Genomic DNA, 6,376 nt, shown 5'->3' with positions numbered 1-6,376 from the left:
CGTCGCAATAATTTCCCCCTCCCCGTCCTCCCTCGCCGTCGCAATTATTCCGCCTCCCTGTACTATAAAATACACGCGGAGGGTGACTCGAATCCCAGCCAAATCGATCTTCTTCTTCTTCCGAATCGGAGATGGATGGAGCTGCCACGAACGATTTCCCAATTTCAGCGGCTCACGATGGACGATACTTGTAGTACAACATCTTCAGCAACGTGTTCGAGGTCAAGATTAAGTACGAGCTTCCGATCATCCCCATCGGCAGGGGCGCCCACGGGATCGTGTGGTAGTCAGTCGATCAAGTACCAAATTGATCGATGCTGAAGTTTTTGGGATGATTCGGGATCCCCCTTCGTCCTCCTCCGCCTCATCCATTAATGTCTGTTTCTTCACTCAAATTATCTGCTTTCTTTGTTTTTGGTACTTTTTTTTTTGTATCAAATCCTTCGGGGATTGAAGTGTATACACTGGGCGATTTCGGGCTTGCTCGACAGGCCTCCGAGAATGAGATCATGCCGAAATACCTAGGGACGTGGTAGTACCGGGCGTCAGATCTGCTGCTGAAACTCAAAGGATTATGCTGCAGCCATAGATTTATGGTTTATGGTTTATGGAGTTGATGAACAGGCAGCCGCTCTCCCCAGGGAGGGACCATATGCACCAGATTCGTCTAATAACAGAGGTAATGATCAAGATAAGGGATTTTGTACAATTTTTTATGCAACCCGACTTTTATATGGTAACAAGTTTCACTTTGTCATCAGCAACTCAGTTTTGACAACCTAAAACTTGTTAATATGGAAGTAGAAGCTAAAGCTGCTATTTGAGTAGTGTTGTGAAGCCATTGGCAGTTGCCACTCCCACAGAAGCTAAGCTTGGCTTCCTCTGCATGAAGCACCTGTCTCAGTTTCCTCCCAAGTCATTTGCTACGATGTATCCACATATCAATCCAGTTGCCATAGCTCTCATTGAAAGAATGCTGACATTTGATCCCAACAAGAGGATTACAGGTACCTGTTCTTTCGAGATTCTGCATTGTTAAATTTGACGTTTAGGACTAAATTTTTCACCCCCCATTCTCTACTTGGAGTAGTGAGAATTGAGTCATGATACAAGATCCTCATTTCATTGTCACGACGGAGTGTGCGAAAAATTGTAGTGTCTTATAGTTTAGTGATAACTACTATTTTAGGCAGTCCAATTAGAGTTAATTGAGGTATGACACAAGATCATTGCCCCTTTTCAGCCTTGATATTTCAGCTTATGACTTCAACAAAATGGATCAAATTATCATGGCTTGAATTCTAGATTTTCTATTTATGTGAATGCTCGCATAAACCCTAAGTCGTGTTATCAATTTATAAAAGGGTTATGATCTCATGCATTGTTTAAATATTTTGATACAATTTAAATTTCCAACAGAGCCCTAACCCCAACTCAAGTAGTCTACCTTACATTGGAATGCAAATGGCACTCGAACGTCAGGTTATGTTGACTCAACTGAATCATCAACCCCTTTCAGTTCATATAACCTCTTTATATATAATGTGCCCATTTATTTTCCTTCTTTTTTGTAAATATTAGAAACAATGAATTTTCTTTCCATTTTTTTGGGAATTCATTGAGGATATGGATGCAGTTATGTGATTCTTGGAGGAAAAATTGAATCACTTGTAGTCAGAATTGAAGAATAAGGTAATTCAGTGCCAACAAAGTATTGATGTTGCTTAAATCTTCAATCTGAATGAGCAGTGTTTCATATAGTTTTTAAATTATATATGAATAACTTGAGCAATATTAAAGAAAATATAATTAAAAATATATGAGTATTTCTTTATATTATAATAATAAAATATTGTCGAAGATGGATGAAGAAGGTTTTCATTCAAATGTTGCCCTCTTCAGGTAGAGATCATGTGAAATGATCCTTCATGCCCCTATGAGTGTGATGCAACGATAAAACAGTCAAAGGAGCAATACATGGATCATTATTTGAATTTCAAATATGATGAATATTCTAGAGGTCAAATTTTGAATGTGCATAACCTATGTTTTGAATGTCATCTACTTCTAGGATTAATTGGGTGAAGTTAAATTCTTCACTTAACTCAAAGCTCTAATAGTTTAAGGTGACGTTTGGTTTTTTCATAGGAATCAAAATAGAAATGTGAATCATAATATTGTAGAATGAAAATAAGTGTGAGTATGGATAACACTTTTAAAAATAATATTTGGTTAGTTGAATATTTTCTATTGAAATAAAGTAAAATTTTCTTTTTTATCTTTAGAGGAAAATAAAAGAAAAAAATTAGATGTGAAAGAAAGTTGAATATGAGAGAGAAATATGATGAGAGAGAATGTGTGATAAGAGGGGAAATATGATGAGAAAAAATGAAGAGAGAGAAAGTGTGATTAGAAAAAATGAGGAAAGAGAGTGATGGGAGAGAGCATGATGAGAGAGGATGAAGAGAGAAAATATATGATGAAAAAGAAAATGTAATGGGAGAGAATGAAGAGAAAGAACATGTGCTGAGAGAAAATGAGGAGAGAGGTGTGATGAAAGAGATTGAAAAGAGATAGTGTGATGTATGATTAGAAAAAAATGAGAAAAGAGATTCTGATGGGGGATGAAACATGGTGGTAAAAGGCGAATATGTTCGCCCCCAGCACCCTCGCCAACCCGTCATAGGGCCAATACGGAGGAGGTAAATCTCGGACGATTACTAGCTTTTGGAATAGTGACTAGCACATAAGTGATGGGGGGATGGAATATGGTGAAAGAGGTTAAGGAGATAGAAAGTGTGATGTGAGAGAAAGTATGATGGGAGAGAATGAAGAAAAAGAATGTGTGATAAGAGAAAATGAGGAGAGAGAGTGTATGATGGAAGTGATTGAGGAGAGAGAAAGTATGATAAAAGAGAAAGTATGATGAAAGAAAATAAGGAGAGAGAAAATAATATGAAAGAAAAATTGAACAAATATATTAAGGATATTTTCGTCCAAAATTTAATTTTCATTCTCATTCCTATCAAAACCCAAAGAGGAGGTGAGTTTCATCAATACCTAATTTTTTGAATTTCATTTTAAAATTTTAATTCCATTCCCATCAATCAAACATAAGGTTTAAAAATAAATTCATTCCTTCATTCTCAAACCCTCAAATCAAACGTCACCTAAACTCGTATGTAAATTATTTTACCGAATCACACACTTAAATTTGTTAAATATCCAAATCATACATCAGTTTTCTAAAATAACCCTTTATCTACCCTTTGTATGTTTAACTGGTGACTCTCGAATAGGTAGCTGTGAAATTGCAGCCAAATAACCGCGTAATCACAACCAAGTGATTATGAAATCACGACCAGATAACTGTGAAATTGCACTTAGGCAGTTGCTTGACCACGCAACAACAATTTTGCGATTAACTCGGTCACAATTTTACAAAGATTTTACAAACGCCTAGTGAAGATTTCCTAGTCAGTCCGACCGTGATTTAGCGACCCACTTTTAATTTGAAAAGTAGTGTCTCTAAACTTGATATGGAAGAAATTTTGATACCTAGTTAAGTAAATTGATGTAAATTATTCCATAAAACACAAAAGTCGCATTATGGATTCTTTATTGTGAATTTATGTCCTGCACTAAGACCATCTCCAATGATAAACTTAAAAAGTAAATTTATTTTTACTACATCACTTACCAAATCAAAAATTATAACTAAGAACATTCTTAATAGAAAACCTAAAAAGTATGTTTAATAGCTTCCTATTTTAGGAGGTCAGATCTTCTAGTCCATAAAAAAGTGAATTAGGGGATGAACTACTTATAATTACGATTGGATCGTGGTTACGATCCGGCTGCAATTGGTTATTATCCCTTTCTGGGTTCACCATCCCCCAAGTTATAGTTTGGATCGGAGCGAATGACTGAAAATCGTCCCACTCGGCGCCAGACAACCTGGCCACTTACCCACCATTGACGGCCTCCGGCCATCCGCCCTGCCCTAAACTATAACCTTTAGAGGAGGGGGTAGTGAATCTAGAGAGGGATCACAACTAATTGTGGTCATGATCCGACCGTAATTGCAAGTGGTCCATCCCCTGATTTACTTTTTTATGGACCGGAGGATCTAGTATCCTATTTTAGTCATCAAAATATGTTGATGTAGGTTGCACTGATAATCAGGTTTTGATGAATGACAAATAGGTTAAAGTTAAATGTATTGTTGGTCTAATTACTTTATCAAGTGTGTAGGAGTTGACGGGTCTGAAAACCTTGACACCAGATTAAAATTCAATTAGGTCTGTGGGACTCGATAGTTGGTGTGAAGCTCAGATAGGTCCGCAGGACTCGATATCTAGCGGAAAGTCCGGTTGGGTCCGCGGGACCTGACAATTGGTCAAGTCTAGTTTGGTCTGCGGAACCTGACAATTGTCGGGAAGACCTGATGGGTCAATGACAAGTCAAGCAACTGTAGTTGGTAAGTAAGAAGTAAGCAACTGGAGGAGAGATCCAGTGAGGGTGCATTCCCGGTTGAGGGAACTGTAGGCGTCGGCCCATTTGGAAAACCTATGCTGAGACCTTGAATAGATCCTAATCTCGGAGAGACGGAATTTAATTACTATTATTTTATTATGTTGTGTTAACTTTGTTTTGTAGGATAAACATATTTTTATTTCTTGGACTAATCCTTTTTTGCATGAAAGAAGATGTTGAAAAAATAGAGTCCAGGTGCCCGGAAGGGATCCGGGCGCCCAGACTTTAGGGGCTCGGAGCTGGTCTGGGCGCTCGGACCAGCCTCACCCGGGCGGGCATTAGGCACTCGGGCAGTCCAAGTGCCCGGAGCTGGTCTAAACGCTCCTATCAGAAAAGTTATCCCGAAGCCGAGTTGGAGCATGACGACTGGTCGAACCTACGTCAACCATCCAAGTGCTCAGAGGGGTTCCGGGCGTCCGAAGGTGGATAAAACTACGTAGATGAAGTTTCAATGAGAGCTCGCCACGTCAGTATGGTCCAGGCGCCCAGAGGGATTCTAGTAACTCATAATGGACCTATACAAGGGCCTTCGACTAGCAGTTTCAACACATCATCTGCTACAAGTTTCATTCTTGTATGCTGCTCCGAAAAGGCTCCGACGACACCGAAAGATTGCTCCAAAGTTCGAAAAACGAAAAATTTCAATTTCCTTTCTATTTGTCGGTAACAATTATTTCAGTTTTTGTACTCAATACTTGTAACACATTATTTGAATTGATAGTGATTGCATAACGAAAGCGATCGACGATCGCGGGCCCTGGAGTAGTTGTCGAAGACTTCGAACCAACTAAAATCATCTGTGTTAGCGTTCGCGTTTTGTCTTTGTTCTTTTCCACTGTGTACTCTTGATTTCTGAAAAAGCGGAAAATGCTATTCACTCCCTCTCTAGTGTATTTACGGTCCAACATAATATGGTTTGTAAAAGGGAATAGTTCGTGTCGAAGAGTTATATTTTTCAAAAAGTAAACAGTAATTGTGAACAGTATTCTTAAACGGTAATTGTGAATCATAAAAGTGAACAGTAATCTTAAACAGTGATTGTAAACAGTAAAAAATAAATAGTAATTGTGAATAGAAATCTTAAACAGTGATTGTGAACCGTAATCTCAAACAGTAATTGCTAAAACTAGGATATTTTTCTTATGTTTGCTTTTTATTAGTTATATCTTATTGTTTAAACTTTATCCCGACATTTATGGGTCTTATAACGTGTTTTCAGTAGCTCTTGATGCCCAACTTAGTCAACACAAGCTTAAACCATGAGACGATTTTTAACTTTTGAAGATAGAAAATGAAAACAGAGCCTTTATTAGGTTGCCATAGAAATTTTATAAGAAATCACACAAACTAGGAAATTGAAAGCATACAAGCTAACTTAGCTAGTTACATACTTACATAAGGAAATTATAAGGACCTTACAAGAGATACTTACAGAAGAGTTAGAAACACACTTGCACACTTCTTGGATACCTTTAGCGTTTGGAGAAGAGAGATATTTATAGAAGGAGAGGGAGAGTTTGCTTCGGGTGAAGAAAAGATGAGGTGTTCGCTTTAGGAAGAGTTGAAGGGGGGACAATTTTAGTGGAGATGAGGTGTTTGGAAAATAGAGAATGAAGTGGGATAGTGGAAAATAAAGTTGCTACCCGTGAGTAAAGTTTTCATTACTGAGTAATGTTGTCGGTGGAAAATAATTCTTTATGTCTTTATGGTTTACGTTTTTGGTATCATGGCGTCATTGCTTACGCCTTCTTCAAGGTTTTAGCATATTATCCAAGTTTTGTTCTGTAACGACCACCCTTCTTACTACTACTATTCTCTAAGGATGACCGTTACTTAACTA

The 6,376-nt window shown here is 37.9% G+C and overlaps 1 long non-coding RNA gene across 1 annotated transcript; it reads left to right on the top strand.

Moving 5' to 3' along the window:
• Nucleotides 1–2,365, top strand: LOC122004041. The gene is made up of 4 exons (XR_006118192.1): nucleotides 1–376; nucleotides 492–679; nucleotides 762–1,007; nucleotides 1,420–2,365. It is a non-coding gene; the product is annotated as an uncharacterized LOC122004041 (long non-coding RNA).
• Nucleotides 2,366–6,376: the final 4,011 nt, after the last annotated feature.

This window comes from Zingiber officinale, chromosome 7B (assembly GCF_018446385.1).
Source record: "Zingiber officinale cultivar Zhangliang chromosome 7B, Zo_v1.1, whole genome shotgun sequence".
NCBI lineage: Eukaryota > Viridiplantae > Streptophyta > Magnoliopsida > Zingiberales > Zingiberaceae > Zingiber > Zingiber officinale.
The sequence above is the reverse complement of the archived record's forward strand: the minus strand, read 5'-3'. Positions and strand labels throughout refer to the sequence as shown.